The following is a 19,580-nucleotide window of genomic DNA, read 5'->3' on the forward strand; positions in this document are numbered from 1 at the left end:
ATAATAAACATCAAAATCATCCACGCACCTAAACCATCCCCTCTCAAACCTAATAAAATGCTCCGTGTATGATGCCTTGCTTGCTCTACATTGAACAAGAAAACAATAACAAATTCGTAGCGCAGAAGCTGCGTTAGCTAAGCAAATTCCCTCAGATTTAAAAAAAAAAACATTTCTCTTAAAATCGAATATAACTGTTTAAAAACAATAATTTTTATTTCGAAAACTTAGCTCATGGAGAAAAAACCCCCACCCCTTCTTTATCTGTTTCTCCTTATTTCTCATTAACGAATTTGTCCTTTCAAATACCAAAATCCTTCTTTATACCAAATTTTAGTCAAATCAGACTATATATATATATATAATATAATATAATAAGGTTTAACCTCCGTTTCTCAGACCACGTCATTAACGCAGGCCACCCACATCATTATTTCCAAACTTTATTTATTTGTAAAACTATATCCGAATAAACAATTACTTTTATAATGTGGGTGGAATCAATTTCTTCGTTCTTATCCAAGCGGAGACAGTGTTATTAATTTACCGCCCCAATAACTATTTTTGTTCACACAGCCGCTGCCTGGATTCAAACCCGCAACCTCCCAGCCAGTAGTCAAAGCAAGTAACATCGCCTTAGCTTGCTTGGCTACTGAGTCGGCTTGTATTTATATAAATTTTAGCGATGGTAATTTTTGACATCTATTAAGTAGGATCGATGAATATTTGAAGAAATTTTTTCAAAATTCCTTCATCAGAACAGAAGCCACAACTCTATTTCTTTCAGAAATTCGCTAAAAACCATACATATTTTTATTAATAAAAAAGGAAACCATTATATAATAACTCATATAAATCAAACAAAGACACAAATACTTTTTTGTTATATACAGAAAAATTATGATTATATTAAATGTCATTATTATCACAAGAAGGAAGTAGGATATTATGATTTAATAATTGTATGTATTAAACAAAGAAAACAATACATATTTTTGTTCCATATTTAAGTGGCTGTGTTTTTTTTTTGGGTTCATGTTAGGGTAATAATAAAATAGGTAAAGTATATTGATAAGTAGGTACACACAGAGAAGGGTTAATAATAATACAATGTTAAGTATCATCTATGTGTGTATATATAGGGTGTAATTTTAGGGATGAGTGGGAATATTATTATTATATTACCCCACCACATATACGTAGTATATAATAATATAATAAACAATATTGGGATCATGATGGTAATATATTGGAAAGGGAATAATATGGTAGAAACAGAAAATGGGAAAATATTTTATAACAAACACACATATATTGTATTTCAGTCATCAACTAATAAGGTCGTTTTTTGTTGTGTTTGTTTGTTGGTTGAAATAAATGAATGAAATAATGCGTGGCCATCTTTAATCAATAATTTTATTTCATGTAATTTTGTTTAGTAGAAAACAGTTCAAGTTTCCAAAAAGTGTATTAATTTTTATACCATGTAAATATGAAATATACATAGTACATTAAGTTTAATCCCAAGTTTGTAACGCTTAAAAAAATTGATACTACGAAAAAACTTTTGATATAGGTGTTCATAGAATCACCTAATTAATCCAATTCCGGTTGTCTGTCTGTCTGTCTGTCATCAGGATTACTCAAAAACGAAAAGAGATATCAAGCTGAAATTTTTATAGCGTGCTGAGGGCGTAAAAAGTGAGGTCAAGTTCGTAAATGAGTAACATAGGTTAATTGGGTCTTGTAAACCGTTAGAGATAGAAAAAAAGTTTAAATGTAAAAAATGTTCCTTATAAAAAAATAAGCAACTTTTTTTTGCTTGAAACATTTTTTCGTAAACATCACTGTTTACCCGTGACGGAGCAAATTAGGCGTAAATTGTATAGTATGTATTATATGGGAATATCAATTATACTGGTATGACATGTATGTATGTGTAATGTGACAGAGTAATCAACACTATCTATGCAAGGTATTTCAACAATTAACTCAGTCAATTGTTTGTTTTCACTTGTTTTCTCTACTTTAGGAATCTTTGGAGTAAGGGTGGAAAACCTGTATCAGCGTGTCATTTTTCTTAAAGAAATGTTGTCAAATAACTTTGACTTCGTAATTACTGGGATTCGCAATTAATTCTTTTTCAATGACGTTTCCTACACAAGATCGAGCAAAAACCGCTAGAGACAAGCTGATTTAATTACCTCAGTGTTTTCGTTAAGACATAACAATATAAAAAGAGTCGAGTTAACATACATTTTTTTTTTTGGATCCCTGATATTTGTAAAAAGCTCGTACTAAAAAACGTTCACCAAAAAGTTAGTTTTATATTCTAAAGAGTTAATATCTCTTGAAATACATACTTCCAAATCATTTCGGCCATCAAATTGAAATTAATTTTGCGATTTTTTACAATGGAACCAAAAAAAAGGGTTGTATAAGTTTTACCGCCATGTGTGCCTGTCTGTCTGCCAGTATGTCTGCTTGTGGCATCGTAGCGCCTAAACGGATGAACCGATTTCAATTTTTTTGTTTCGTTTGATAGATTATTTAATGGTGAATGTTTTTAGCTATGTTTCAAGGGCGAGTTAAGGGTTCCGTACTTGAAATAGGTGTTATCATAAAATAACATAATTAATCCATTTCCGGTTGTCCACCCGTCCGTCAGTCCGTCTGTCTGTGAACACGATAACTCAAAAAACGAAAAGAGATATCAAGTTAAAGTTTATAGCGCGCTCAGGGCGTAAAAAGTGAGGTTGAGTTCGTAAAGGAGCAATATAGGTCAATTGCGTCTTGGGACCATAGGACCCATCTTGTAAACCGTTAGAGATAGAACAAAAGTTCAAATGTAAAAAATGTTCCTTATAGAAAAATAAACAACTTTTCTTAGAAACATTTTTGGCAAACGTCACTGCTTACAAGGGCGCAAATTAAGAGCAAAATGTATAGTATGTATTATATGGGAATATCAGTTATGTATGTGTGACATGTGTATATGTGTAATGTGACAGAGTAATCAACACTGTCTATACATGGTATTTCAACAATTAGCTCAGTCAATTGTTGGTTTTCACTTGTTTAAATATAGTTTTGTATCAAGATATGAACATAAAATTTAACAAAACATTAAACGTATTGTTTACTTTGAATAGAATTACTATTTGCTTGTTTATATCATAAGTGTAAAACATTTAAATAAATTGATTTAATTATTATAAAAAATGTTTATTTAATAAACATGCGTCGTTCGCGTACACAAACAATTATTATTAAAGTAAAACATAAAATTAAATTTAATATATCATTCATTTTACTTTATATTTTATTTTTTTGACATAATTGTCAACGTGATAAGATCTTCTCTTGCACACACATAACATATGATTATGAGTGTCATGTTTTTAATAAAAATGTATTGTACATATTATGTATTAATTTGTTGTATGGTGACAAGTTTGATATAAACTTACAACGCCCATTATATCCGTTTAAAATTACATACAATTATTTTAATGATGTATTTTTAATAGTGAACATGTTTGTTTAATTTTCCATAAAAGTTATTAATTAGTATATCTTTAATTTTTTTAATGAGCCCTGGAATTATTACTGTCAATTGGATCGATAAATATTTTCATAATGTGAAATAAATAATAGTTATGTAACAAGCTGAACTAAAAAGTAGAAAATAATTTCTTTAAATTCAAAAAAATCATTTTATCAATTAAAAAATTTTAAAGCAATTATAAAATTTTTTTTGAATTTAAAGAAATTATTTTCTACCTTTTAGTTCCCCTAGTTACAAAAGCATGTTTTTTAGTTTTTTAAACCATTATATATATTTTTTTTTAGTTTTGTAGATCATTATTTATTTATCAAAAATTCAGTATAAACAAAATTGTAAATTCTGAAAATCTTCATCAGGATAATCAAATAAACTTATTAAATTATTGCATTGTCATCTGTCCTTGATAAGTATGCCAAAATTCGAGTTATTCCGACGTTTTGATGAGGGCCCAAATCAGGTTAAAGATTTACGTAACATACTAGCATACTAACATACTAACAATACACATACGTGAAGTTAATAAAAGTGTGTTTAAAAAACAGTAAATTTCAGCACTTTTCAATTTATCTATCTTCAGAGCTTTTTACCTGTAAATTTGTCGATTTTATGATATATTGTATGGAAACAACTAGTGACGGATTTACACAGTTCCGCTAGTAGACTATTTAATTTTTGCCACCCTTCTTTTTTGTCTCCTTGTATATTGATAATTGGTAAGTAACTGGGTAGTCTAAATTGAAACCACTAAAAACAGCCCCGCTTCCTGTTTTAATTAGTACGCATAACTATCACCAGATGGCGTGCCTTATCTGATTTGAATTTGAATATTTTGATTAGCCTTTAAAAATAGTAAGAACAATTATTCCCAACTGATAGTCTAAATTGGGACTACTGAAACCGGGTCCGCTTCCTATTTTAATCAGTAATGTTTGCAACTCCCAGTTATCAATAACAATGATTTTATTTATTTCTGGAAGATAAAATTAATTTTTTAAATCAATTTGCCACCATAGATTTCAGCCTAATCATCCCATTTCACAACTGGATGTTTTTTTTAGGGTCAGTTTCACGTAATCTTAATTGACTACACAAAACCCGAAAACAACAAACAAAAAATCAATATTCCCTGTTGTAAAATTATCAACAATAAAGTAAAAAAAAATATATATTTCCGATCAAACACACAACTATACCAATAATGTACATACCAATCGCACGTATATTAGACTGTGTTATTACAAATGATTGACCACATTTTTATTATGATTGTAAAACTAGATTTAGGAAAAAGGTAAAGAAAATAGAGCATTAATGCTTAAGAGCTATGCTAGTTTTCTCTAACGGCTTGACAAAATTTAAAAACAAACATCTATTTAACTTAAGTCAGAAAATAAACTGTAACGATAACTTGATTCGTAATAAAAAGGAAATAAATATATGATGAAATAAAGTCTTATTATACCATGTATATATGAAATATACATAGTATATAAAGTTTAGTCCCAAGTTTGTAACGCTTAAAAATAATGATGCTAGGAAAAAAATTTTATCATAGGTGTTCATAAAATCACCTAATTAGTCCATTTCCGGTTGTCCGTCCGTCTGTGGACACGATAACTCAAAAACGAAAAAAGATATCGAGCTGATATCGAGCGAAAAAAGATATCGAGCGTACTCAAGACGTAAAAAGTGAGGTCAAGTTCGTAAATGAGCATCATAGGTCAATTGGGTCTTGGGTCCGTAAGACCCATCTTATAAACCGTTAGAGATAGAACAAAAGTTTAAATGTTAAAAATGTTCCTTATCAAAAATTAAAAAACTTTTGAAACATTTTTTCGTAAACATCACTGTTTACCCGTGAGGGCGCCAATTAGGCGGAAATTTTATAATATGTATTATACTTGATTATCAGTTATGTGTGTGTCACATGTTTGTATGTGTAATGTGATAAAGAAATCAACACTGACTATGCATGGTGTTTCCACAATTAACTCAGTCAATTGTTTGTTTTCACTTGTTAAACATGTAATATGGTTTCAAACATTAATTTCCAAGAAAAAAAAACAGTCAAAATATAAATCAAGGTTATATTAGATGTTTCTTCTTTCGAGGTAAGTTTCAATGATTTTTCGCAAGTTTTGAGGGATTATTTCTACTATAACTTGTCGGTTAGCTGTCCTACTTTGTAGATTAGTTACAAAGTATTCTTGGCTGAATACACGCTATGATGATACATTAGTTTTACCCTATCTCCAATGCTTACAGTTTCTTGGAACTTTTGCACAATGATGCAAATTGTTCGCTCACTAAAACGACTACATTTTGTCTACCCGTAAAAGTTTTTACAGAATTATTATTAGTGTAGAACAGTATGAGTATTCACAGCATTCTAATTTACAGAGTTGCAAACATATGAAACTGAAATTGGGTCACCTATTATTAATTATTCGCTAATTTTTAAATAACGATCACTCTGGCATTTATAGAATTCCAAAACGACTTGATCTCAAGATAGAGCTATGCAAAAAATACTTTAAGATATTGATAAGACATCATTACAAAAAGGTAAACATTTGTAACCCAGGTTGGCTAAGCGAATTCCCTCAGGTATGGAAAAAATAAGACATTTTTCTTAAAGTCAGTCGAATATTTTAATATGCATTTTTATTTATTCCAGAATTTTTATTTCGAAAACTAAGAGTCTAGAGAAAAAATCCAAGAGTATTTTTTTGATTAAAACTGGTCAAAAATACAAAACTACTTTTCATCTTGGAAAAATTCAAAATTTTGTACTTTGCGCACCATCACATCCCTTACTTATCTGTTGATTTTTCTCATTAACGAACTGGATCTTTCAAATACAAAAACTCATCAATCAACCTTTTTTGAAAATTCCATCATCATAACAAAAGCAATAGCTCCATTGCCTTCGGAAATTCGCTAATAGAAGACGATAAAGCTCCCAAGGTAGTCAATCATTTAATATCACCTTGTAGATTGTGTAAAAGGGTGAGAAGGTGTGTTACTGTCAATCTAATAGCCATCATGCTATTCATTTATTCATTATGAGATTCGTGTCCTGTCCACCAGTTAGCGTGCACATACATACACATTCCACACATAAGTCCCTACTATATGTATACATATGCATGTATGATTACCATGTTGATGACGTGTCATATAATACCCGATTAATTGACAGACAGGCACATTCAACGCGATTTAATAAAAACTAACCCCCTGAATAACTAGTAGTAGGTATACAAATGTTTTGTTTTTTACAAATGCATTAAGGTAGTACGAGCGCCAAGGGAAGTTTAGACTTGTGATTGAAATTATTTGTACATAATTTTCAAGTTTAATGATGAATTTTGTTATAATTTCATGCATGAGGACGAAAAATAAGAATAAAATTTTTCGATATCTGAACTGGTTTTTGAAATATCGAAAGCTAAATAATTAAATAAATTTTTCAATTTTCGATATTTTGAAAATAACTCCAGATATCTAAAATTTTTTTTCTTACTTTTCGTCTTATATTGTCAAGTTATAACATAATTCACCATCAAAGTTGAAAATATATATTTTTTTAAATTTGTATCCCCATTACCGTGCTCATACATCCTTAATTAGTGGAGCACAACGGTTTTTGTTTGTTTTAAATAATTAATTAAGATTTTATCGTTAATTTAAATAGTTTTTTTTTTAATATCTACCGACTAGTTTTGGAAATATCTATGAAAACGTATATCATCCATCTACCGTTTTCCCGAAAGACCAATGTTAAATATGCCTACTTTTGAAGTCATTTATTTATTTAGATACTCTGACAAACCAGCCTCTATTTTCAGAATTGATTAAGACGTAGTCTTATTTCATATGTTTAACCGAATTCAAACAAAAAAGGAGGCGGTTATCAATTCGACTGTATTTTTTTTATGTGTGTCACCTCAGAACTTTCGAACGGGTGAACCGATTTTGATGATTCTCGCTGGTGCTTCTCGTGTGGTCCCATTTCATTTTTGTCTAGTTCCGACAACGGCATCCATGAGAAAACCATAAAAGTCTTAAATTTGCATTAAGTATGCACGACAAGAGGACGAATAACTCAATCCCACGCCAACCGATTTCGATGATTCTTTGTTTAGTGACAAATTAGTTATTGTACTTCATATTCACTAAAGATCACATAGCAAAAAACCTTTTAACAAAAAAAGTACCGACTTCAAAGGAAAAACTTTTTCAAAACAAATGAATATGGACTAAAAAATAAAAAAATAACTATAATATAATGTAGTTAAAATTATTATTATTTTTGGAGTCGGTTTCAGTCAAGGAAACAACTCTGACAGAACAGTTTGCTACAATAGCTTGGCTGACACTGACTCCAAAAATAACACTCAAGCTTTTTATCCAAAAACTGTCCTGGTGCTCGTACATCCTTAAATGTATGTATATCTGTGTATGTATTGGGGGTTGATATATTATTGTACATATTGCCATTGGCGAAAAATATTGATGGGTAAAAAATTAATAATAATGTGTATTATTTTATTTTGGGATTATAGGGACTCATGTAAAATTGTTAATAATAATGTACATATATATGTAGTTAAGCCGATTGCTGCTGACTGATTACCTCTGGCTGGTGATAGACACTAGCTATAGCATTGGTGTTATTATTGATTTTAAATGAGGTAAAAAAAATAGCATATTGTCATTTAAGGTATTTCGATACCAAAAAAAAAAAAAGAAAATGATGCAAAAAATTTGATATTTTATTTATCACTTAATAATTCTCTTATTCGTCTTTTGTGACAAATTCATATCGATTCTCTGAACGGTTTAGGAGAAACTAACAATCAAAGTCAGTTTTTTCTTTTACCAAAGAAAAGGGACATTTCTCATAAACCGTACAGAGAATCAAAAGGAAACCTGAAACTATCTTATAGACAAAGCTTCGACCCATTAAAAAAAATTACAAAAAATCGAGAAATTGTTTTTTGCTTCCGATATCGATAAAAATTTTTATATAAGATATAATCCAAAATTGGACACGAAGAGCGATTTTCACTTCGAAGGAAATTTTCCACAAAAGACCTACACAAGTTCTTAATTTTGGTATGATTTAAAAGTTTAAAACTTGAGGAATATTGATAAAAATTTAATGTAAATGGTAAAACATTTTTATAGCACCTCAATCCAACATTCGTTTTGGTATCAAAACACCTTAAAAAAGGTTATTAGAACTGTATTTGGTCTAAAAAAAGATGAAAATTGTAGAAAAAAAATTTAAAAAGAGAGGAATTTTGACATTTTACCGTGTTCATGCACTGGAAGTATTAAAATTTTTCCAGAATAATCAAATTATTTCAGAACAAATAAAGTAAGTATAAATCGAAAAACAAGACAGCGGCATGGTTAAACGTATACGTGATTTGTTGCGTAGCTTTTGAGATATAATCCAAAATTTTACACGAAGAGCGTTTTCTCAAACTATAAAATTATTAAATAACCTCGATTTTTGTATTTAATGGGTCACAATTACCTTATAGACAGAGTTTTATCGATATCGAAAACAAACATTTTCCCAATTTTTTCGATTTTCTTATACCACTTAAGAAAATTGCAAAAAATCGAGATTTTTTTTGCCTCCGATATCGATACAAATTATTATATCAGACATAATCTAAAGTTTGACACAAAGATCGATTTTTCCTTCGAAAGGAATTTTTCACAAAAGATCTATACAAGTTCTTAATTTTTTTAAGATTTAAAAACTTGAGGAATATTGAAAAAATTTTATGTACGTAAATGGTAAAACATTTTTAAAGCACTTAAAACCAACCTTTATCCTACTTCTAGTATTCCATTAGGTTTGTACAAAGGCGATACTGGGATAGTTCCTAAATAAGCCAGCCACAGCTGCATACCTTCCTTATTATGATATTATTAGTTTTTTTGGAAATGTCTATGAAGGTTGGATAAAAGTTTATCAATATTATGACGACTTCGATACTGTGTTGGACTGTTATGAATTTCAATTAGAGTGAGAAACAAAAACTTGACATTTTTCAATTATTATTAAATAAAAATCCAAATGATTGAAATAAACATTATTTAGAAAATTTATATCCTTAGGACTCTGAAATCATTCAGCTTAGACTTAGAATTATACACACTTATCAAATTTTGATATTGCTCGATTAATAAGCCGTATAATATAATCGTGATGGACATATTTTGTAATGTTAAATACATTTTAACTTTTACCAGACACGTATTAACCTTCTAAAATCATAATTAACATTTTCAAAAACATAGTAGCAAATCATAACGTTAATTAATTTTATCAATTATAATTATTGAAAAAAAAAAGTTATGATGATAAGTTATTGCAATGCTACTTATTTAATACTATTTACATTTATTATTATATTATGATTCTATCGAGATGTCTAACAAGGTCGGATATAATTATTTTTCCTTATTTTTATTTTTAATAAAATATCATGAACAATACAACTTAACTTAACAAGTGAATAAATAATAAATATATATATACGTCTATAATTTAAATAGTAGATTCCTTATTCTATATGAGTCTACACTATTGGGCAAAAGTTTGAAACCACATACAAGTAGAAGTGTTTCATGATGACAAAAACAACATTAAGGATGTATGAGCATGGTAGTGGGGGCACAAATTTAAAAATAGATATTTTCAATTTTGATGATAAATTTATATTATTACTTGACGATATAAGACGAAAAGTAACAATAAAATTTTTTGATATCTGGCTTAATTTTCAAAATATCGAAAATTGAAAATTTTGTTTAATTATTTAGCTTTCGATATTTCGAAAACTAAGACACATATCGAAAAATTTTATTCTTATTTTTCGTCTACATTCATGAAGTTATAACAAAATTCATCAAAGTTGAAATTAAGATAAAAATAATTTCAACCCTTAATCTACTCTGCTCTTACATCCCTTATATGGACGGTGACACTTAGTTTTTTTCTTTTCTAATTCATTGCTAATATGTTTACTTTTTATTAAAAAGTTTTTTTTTAAATTTGTTTTCATTCATTCCAAATGAAAATTATCAAAAACTTCCAAAATATGTCGTTTTTTGAGATTCCTCCATAAGAGCCAATGTATTTTATATCGATTTTTAATGACTTTTTTCTTAAAAATTTGCACGGATACCTAAACTGAAATTGTAACCACATATTCTTTGAGTAAAAGACTACCTACAAAAAAATTTTGAGCCTTTTAAATCAAACATTGTTGTCATGCTCATACATCCTTAAACTGTAAAGGTGATTGTGAGGATCTAATGCAAATAAAGCGTAAAATGTTTCTTTAAAAAAATGGTGATTTTTTGGATATTTTTTTTAATTATGAAATGAAAAGTACCTACTCTAGAAGCGGGGAATAGATTCTGGTTGGACCTTGATGGGAGTTGGTTTTTATGATGTTATTCATCAGATATAGATGTAGGAAGGGTTTTGCTACATTAATTGCCAAATATTCTACTTTTCAATCGTTTTTATTGTTAATTACAACGATAAGTTAGTGGAATAGCTTTATAAAATAAATATCGCCCGAAATCCCCTTTAAGAAAATTACAAAAAATCGAGAACAAAATTTCAACTTCGATAAAAGTAAATATGGTAATTTTGATACAACATTCTGTGTAATTTTTTCGTTTCTTTCTATCTATTTTCTTTGAAATGAAAATACGTAATGTGCGTTTTCCATTTAAGTGTACAGTCTCACTATCATCTGCTAGGTGGTATAATATGAGAAATTTTGATTATAATGTACAGCAAAAATTTGAAATAAATGTTAAAAGTTGAATTTCGTAATAGAAATATGTAATCTCAAATAAGGTAATTTTTGAAAAATCGATTATATTTGTTGCTTGGTTTATAAGGTTATCGATTAAGTCGCAAAATAATCCGACTGCTTATTCATTCAATCAAAATCATTGCTTATCTTTTAGTTGTTCCGGGGACGGCACCCTAAACTAGCACTTCTAGCATAGCCAAAAAAAAATCTGACAGACAGACAGACTGCACACACACACACACACACACATAGCGGTCAAACTTATAACCTGCCTTTTTTGTACGGGGGTCACAAATATGTATTTAAGGTTAGGATCTACTCGATAAAAAATTTTTCAAGCTATCACCTGAAATATTAGGTATACATTGAATTAAAAAAAAATAAAAATAAAATTTTATAAATCCAGAATTATAGAAGTACGCCCTGTACTGTTCAATTTGATAGTCTAGCCCAAACATTGTACCGTCAAATAATTTTACCCTTCAGCTGGTTTTAGTGCTGATATGAAATTGTGTAGCTTTTATAGCTTTTAAGTCTGGCAAGCCACTATAATATCTCGTTTGTTTTCCCCTAGCTTTGTCCAACTTCGCTATTAAACCGAGTTTTATAACCCAGTCAAAGAAAACAGGAACCATCAAGGCGTATTTTGTCTCCACATTTTCTTGATTACATATGGAGTTTCGATATTATGGCTTGTAAAAAGCATTTCTAGGGTTGCTGGGGAGCAATAAGCAGGATTATAGCCACTTTTTATTTCTGATTATAAATTATTACATTTTATTAGTCTCAAATTTTTGACTGGTAGTGTATATATATTTTTTTTCCATTCATTCTCTTTTAAAACATATAAATTCTTATTGATTGGGGCCGGTTTTGTCACGAAATGATAATGATTACTGATTATTGATACTGATTACATGCTTTTTTTATTATTATTATTCTATTCATTGTAATAAAAACAATTGTTTTTTATTTTAGTTTTTTTATTTAGTTTTATTATTTAAATAGAAATATGTATGTATATATAAAATGTTATTGATGATGTTTATGTTTAAATATCTATTTTATGTTATGTCTTCTACGGTAGAGATTGTCTTTTTGAAAAAAATTTTTGAAAGAATACCATGACCTCTATATGTTCTAATTTGAGTGATATTGATATCTAAGGTTAAGATAAAACAAACCGTTTTAAGAGGATTATCTTTTTGATAAAAATAATTCAAAAACAGAAAATTATTGACTAAAGCTTATCGAAAATTGTATTTTTGTTGACATATTTTATGAAGTGTCAAAATATCTGTTAGGGCAGGCATGGCCGAGTTACTGTAAGTCGAAGTCACCATTGTCATAACTTTATTGCGTGTCATAAACTTTATTGTATGTCTCTTTATCGAAGTCTGCATTGCTCATAGAGGATGAAGCGAGACGGGTACACGATTCTTCCATCTATCTCAGTTTCTCTAATAGTAATGGGATATGTAGAAAAAAGAATGTTGTCTTTCTGCCTTACTCGTATTCTACCCTGGTTAGGTTGTCACTGTCTTACTCGTATTTTAAATAAGAAGTCCTTCTGTAAGTCACGTTTGCCCATGCCTGTTTTAGGGGATGAAATATTTTCGAATCAAATTGTTACTTCCCAGAGAATGTAATAGAGCCGATTTTGAAAATTTCCAGTTTTACATATTTCCGCGGTTTCAAGGCCTCAATATCCGAATCAAACCTTTTCAATATGATGTCTGTGTGTGTGACATATGTGCGTATGTTCGTTCGGATTCTTTCGCCTCGATTATCTCGCGAACCAGTTATGACATTAACAATGGGCTTATTACACGCTTAATCACATATTTAAGAACTGAAAGAGTTTTTAGCAGAATTATTTGAGCCGTTTTTTAATGGTAATAAAAAAACTGGAAAAAAATGAATAAACAGAATCTGAAAAGTGGATAAAACGCATTATTTACCTATGGAGATAATGATCGTTCCAGCATCAGCTGTAGTACATGTTCGAAGAATAATCTATGAAAGCAAAATAAAATAAAATGGGCTTTTCGTGACTATCAAAGCTAATTACTCGTATATTCGTAACTGTCAAAGTGGACAAACTGAAAGTGCCAAGTTTCTTATTTATGGGAAAGTTAACTTTTTTGAGTTGTTATCTTAACTCGAATTACATTATTCTCGTCTTACATTTTAATAATTGAAAATGATTATTCCTTCACCTGAATGTTGGAGGCTTATGAAAACATTTCAATATTTTCGTTTTAATACGTGATCGACTCGCGGGCGGTTTGTCGTATCGGTGAGGCTTGCATATCGTAATGACTTTGGGGTGTAAGCCAGCGGTAGATAGTATAACACTATTTACTGGTAGGGACTCCCATGCTGGAAAGGTTCCAATTAAACCTTGATTAGACTAAGATCCACGAGCCCCCTAATCCAGTTTGTTATGCGAACCTAACCACCATCTTGCACTCACTGAATTTAAATTCTCCTAAATAACGTACTCAATGTCGCCCTATTAGCACAGTTGGTTAAGACGTAACTAATTCCGTCCGCGGTATGCTCAGGGGTTTGATTCCCGCCGTTGCAACAAAATTAATTTAATTTTATTTGTGCTGGGCTGCTGTAGTGCATGGTATATGCACTCAACCTCTAAAATTGTGGAGATGATAAATGAAATTATCAACGGAAAGGTGGTAAAACACATATATGGTACCACAATGGGCTCTATAGTGTTCTTCGTGGACAGCCAATATAACCTAATCAAACGTACTCAATGTATTATTTAAAGACAAAATTTGAACTAAATATTATAACTGTATTATTATTATTACCACGATACCGTTTTTTCGCCTATAGTTTGCTTCCAAAACAACAATTTTGCAGGCAGATTATCTCTTGAGGATTTTATAAAGGATTTAATATTGTGACTAAGTGAGCAAATATCCTTGAACTACTATTACTAATATGCAGTGATTAGATTCTAAAATATTTCACATGAAATAATTTAAATAAACTTTTGGATTAAAAAAAAAATAAATAAATTCTCATTAAATAATCATAAATATTATTAATAATAATTCAAATTTGATTTGTGTGTGTCTTACAAAATCAATATAATATCATTACCTACATTTTTGTGTGTACTTGAATTGTTATTTTATTATTTTTTTTCAAAAATTAAAATAATAATATTGTTTCAAATCATATTATTATTAAAATCAAGGCTATACTTGGTAATAAAGTGTAATCATTTCAATTAGAAATAAATATCAATTTTTTTTTTTTTAACAAATAATATTTTCAAGTGTATGGTAAGTATACTAAGCTGTCGTGCTGAACTCGTGGGAATTCATTTTCTAATTTACGGTGTAAATAAATAGCACTGCCAAAATTAGAAATAATAGGGTATTCCACTTTTTTTGAAAAAGTATTTCAAAATGTCGATTTTGCTAATAATAAACCACCAAAAATTTATTTCGGAAAAATACATACACGCTTTCTTGTCAAAAACTTAAATTAAATTTTAAACCTTTTTTAAACCGTCAAAAACGCGGGCATCCAATTTGATGACGTAATATGGGTATCACTATACGAAATAACACAAATAAGTTTGACAGATATATTCATAGACATCTGGTTATAATAAATATAAATACTTATTATCTATGTATATATTATACCCAGCTGTCTACACTGAACTAACTGATGGTCTATGACTCATACTTCTATGACATCACAGCAGGGCTTACCCACGTTTTAGGTCACATGATATACAGTTTAAAAATTACGATTTTTAATTTTAATATTTTAAAAGAAAAAAGATTTTATGACTCGAAATCAGAATATTTAAGTATATTTTTAGATAAATTTTAACTTTTTTCAAATTTCATGATTTATTTTTGACTAACGATAATACCCTATCGAAAAGCTCTTTCTCCGCAAAAAGTATCGTAAACGAAAGAATCTCTTTTAAATCAAATCAAACACAAAAATTGGGTTCATTTAGCGATTGTGCGACAGTTTTCGGTTTAATTACTTGCATAATTGTCAAATGAACAAGATTTTTGAATTTTTTCGGTTAAATTTACCCTTTAAACTTAACTTTGTCAAATAGGGGATCGGACTAGATTTTTTTTTAACTTCAGATGAAAAATTCTTGCTTTACGGATAGAGAATTGAAATTGGTTTTTAACTTTGTTTTGCTAAAAGGAGATGGGCAACCTTTGAATGCAATCTTTGATTGCTTATAACTTCTTCGTTTTTTAATTAATTGTAAACACTAGAAATCGTTCTGACATTTCTTTTTTTTCAGAAACTTGAACATGACTTTTAATTTTTTGGGTCAAATTAATGTTTTAAACAGAATTTTTGTCAAATTCCGCAGAAAGTATTTTTCTTTTTATGACTTTCGATTTTTCATTGCGTTTTTGTTTAGAATTTTTGCAATAATCTTACATAAGATAATTTTGACCCAAAAAATGCATGATGAGAAATAAATGATTGTTTGCACAGTTTCTGAGATATTTTCCAAAATCTCAAACGAAGAATAATATCTCGTATAGATTTCAGCCAATTTCTTTGACTTTGAAAATACCTAAATAGCTTACATTTTCAATCATTTATATAATTTGGGTCTTAATTACAAGATTATTAATCAAAGCCTTTAAGTAAAAAACGTGAATCTACCTTATTTTAGAGAAGTTCGCTATTTTAATTGTATAATACACAGGTCAAAAAGGTTCCCGTTATTAACCACAGTATCCTTAACGTATATACTATAAGTATATTTATTATAATTTATTAAAATTTACTAACAATGCCAAACAAACATGTCATTAGAATTATTAGATTTTATTTTTCAATTCCTTATTTGTATTTATTAAAAAATAATAAAATAATAATTTTTTCACATATCAAGTGAGTGTAAAGTGTGGTAAATCTTTTTTCTTGACATATGTAGGATAAGTACTCTCTTTCCGCACTCTTTCCCGTGCTACAAATAGCTTATTGGCTATTGACTGCACCCTTTTTATACCATGTATATATGTAATATATCAAGGTTTATTAAGTTTAGTTTCAAGTTTGTAACGCTTAAAAATATTGATGCTACCATCAAAATTTTAGTATAGGTGTTTATAAAGTCATCAAATTAGTCCATTTTCGGTTGTCTGTCTACCTGTCCGTCTATCGGTAAAAACGATAACTCAAAAACGAAAAAATATATCAAGCTGAAATTTTTACAGCGTAATCAGGAAATAAAAAGTGAAGTCCAGTTCGTAAATGAGCAACATAGGTCATTTGGGTCGTAGGTTCGTAGTACTCATCTTGTAAACCGATGAAGGATAGAACAAAATTAAATGTAAAAAGTGTTCCTTGTAAAAAAATGAACAACTTTTTGTTGACAAATTTTTTCGTAATCTTCACTGTTTAACCGTGAGGGCGCAAATGAGTCACAAATAACATAGTATGTATTATATGGGTATATCGGTAATGTGTGTGTGGCTATCTAAGAGTGGCTACCTTTTTTTTACTTTCATGACATAAAAAAACAAATGATTGCGTAATCAACACTGTCTATACATGGTATTTCAACAATTAACTCAGTCAATTGTTTGCTTTCACTAGTTATTATTGCAATCTAATTACCATTTGTGAGCACTTAAGGTAGTTGTGACCCAAGGACAATATTAAAAATTTTCAAAATTTTGTTATAATTCATTAAAAGCCCACGCTGTTTAGACGATTTACCGCGACCAGCATGAAATAATTAGAATTAAATACAGTAATACAGGTGGCATGTGAGAAGCGTGAGAACATATGGCACTCTTTAAATTTTTTTTTCTGTGAAGAAAGTTTAACTCTTTGACAAAAGATTAAAATTTGGAAGAATATTATATTTTGAATCAATAAAAAAAAAAATTAAATTAAATATTACATTTAGAGTATTATTTTTAAAGGAGGGTAGTACGTATAAGTTTTAGACAGAGATTTCGATTTCTTAGTCCACTCTCGGGTGCAATTGAATATTTATTGAACTTGTTGCTCAATATACAGGTTTATATCTTGGTGTCAATTATTATTTATTGAACTATTCAATATTATTTCATTTTTATATTATCTGAAATAATTATGCATAAATAATAGTTAAATGTGTTAACGTTATTTTACTATAATCTAAACATATTGATGACGTAATGATAAACCACACAATGTACGTACGTTTTGTAATGATTGTAATGATTTAAACTTTCATTTAATTTTTTTTTCTTATTTAAAAGAAAAAAATTATTCATTGTTATTTTAAAATGCAGCAGGATTTTAAAAATGATTTATTATGTCAGTCGTAATATAGTATTAAGAAAACATCTTTTAAAAATTTGATTCATTATTTTGATCCTTGATGATTAAGACCTTCAACTGTTCAATCACCATCCAATATGACTTGAATCATTTACCACCCAGAGAAGAACAGTGAATCCGATCTCTGGTTTTTAGAACTGCAATTTTGATCCAAAAGCTATAAGATGTTTTTGCATTTTCATACACTCGAACTTCAATCTTTTGCCAATGAAGTGGATCTTTTATATAAATAATTTACAGAGTAAAAACTGCTAATGTGCTTCTAAAATACCTTTATAGTATTCATTAGCTTCTAAAGTATCAACTATTTAATCTAAAAAACTTTAGCATTTAACGAAAAATGTATACTTACTCTTCATATTCATCTCAACAAATTATTAACTAGTACATGTCTGGGCAATTTCAAAACATCTCAAAATTTTCCATTTTCTCTTACACTATAGTTTTTATTACATAAATTTCAGCGAATAAGGTGCACTTAGACTAAAATCTTTGTTGAAATTATCCGCTGTATGCTAGTTTAAACCGAGATACAATAAAAAGTTAAATACATTGTTCAGTTGCAAATAAAGTGAATTTGCGAGGATATTCTTTTTCCATTATTTTTTAAGATATCAACACTTAAAAATAGTTAAAACTTCAAATTCTAATTACATTTTACAATTTTCAAAATTAAGAATGTTGTCTGAACTGAAGGTTGATGTTAATTGCAGCATATTCAAAAGACGAAAAACGCTTAGGAAAAAGGGAAAGCAAAATATGCAATCCCAAAATAATAATCAAGGGGTGGGGAGAAATTTAAAAAATGTTTCATTTTTCACTCAATGTGTCTATAGAATATATAAAATCCACAGAGAACCGATATCGATATACAGTGTGTTCAATTAAATGGACACCATATAGGAAACTATTTTAATTTATTTTATGAAAATGTTATGCTTGATAAAAGTCCTGAATGGCTTACAAAGCAATACGAGGTTTGTCGAAAAATGTAAATTTTGCCCAAGAGTAAGATATCTTTAATTTTTGAAAGATCGATAATATTTATTGAGAAAAAAGGATTCTAATTGAAAACAAGTGAAAACACTCACTTAATTGAGTTAATTGTTGAAATACTATGAATAGGCAGTGTTGAAAAAGGAATCGTTTGACTTTTCACGTCATGTAAGTAGAGATCGCAGATAGCCAAACATACAGACATGTCACATACACATAACTGATATTCCCATATAATACATACTATATAATTTGCGCCCTCACGGGTAAACAGTGATGTTTACGAAAAAATGTTTCAAGCAAAATTAGTTTATTTCTTTATAAATATTTTTAATTTAAACTTGTTCTATCTCTAACGGTTTGCAAGATGGATCCTACGGACCCAAGACCCAATTGACCTATGTTGCTCATTTACGAACTCGATTTCACTTTTTACGTCCTGAGTATGCTGTAAAAACTTCAACTTGATATCGCTTTTCGCTTTTGAGTTATCGTATCGACAGACAGACGGACAGGCTGAGAATGGACTTATATTAGGTGAGTTTATAAACACCAAAATTTTGTTCGTAGCATCAATATTCTTAAGCGATACAAACTTGTAAATAAACTTAGTTTTTCATGGTAGATGGATAATCTTCGATGTCCGACCGTAGTTTTCAATTAGGAAAAAAATAAATTAACTTTACTCTTGGGAAAAATTTTCATTTTCCGACCAACTTCGTATACGTATGCACAAAATTGACATCTGATTTATTCATATGCAAACCATGTAGGATTTTGTATCAGAAAATAAA

This window comes from Chrysoperla carnea, chromosome 2, assembly GCF_905475395.1.
Source record: "Chrysoperla carnea chromosome 2, inChrCarn1.1, whole genome shotgun sequence".
Lineage (NCBI taxonomy): Eukaryota > Metazoa > Arthropoda > Insecta > Neuroptera > Chrysopidae > Chrysoperla > Chrysoperla carnea.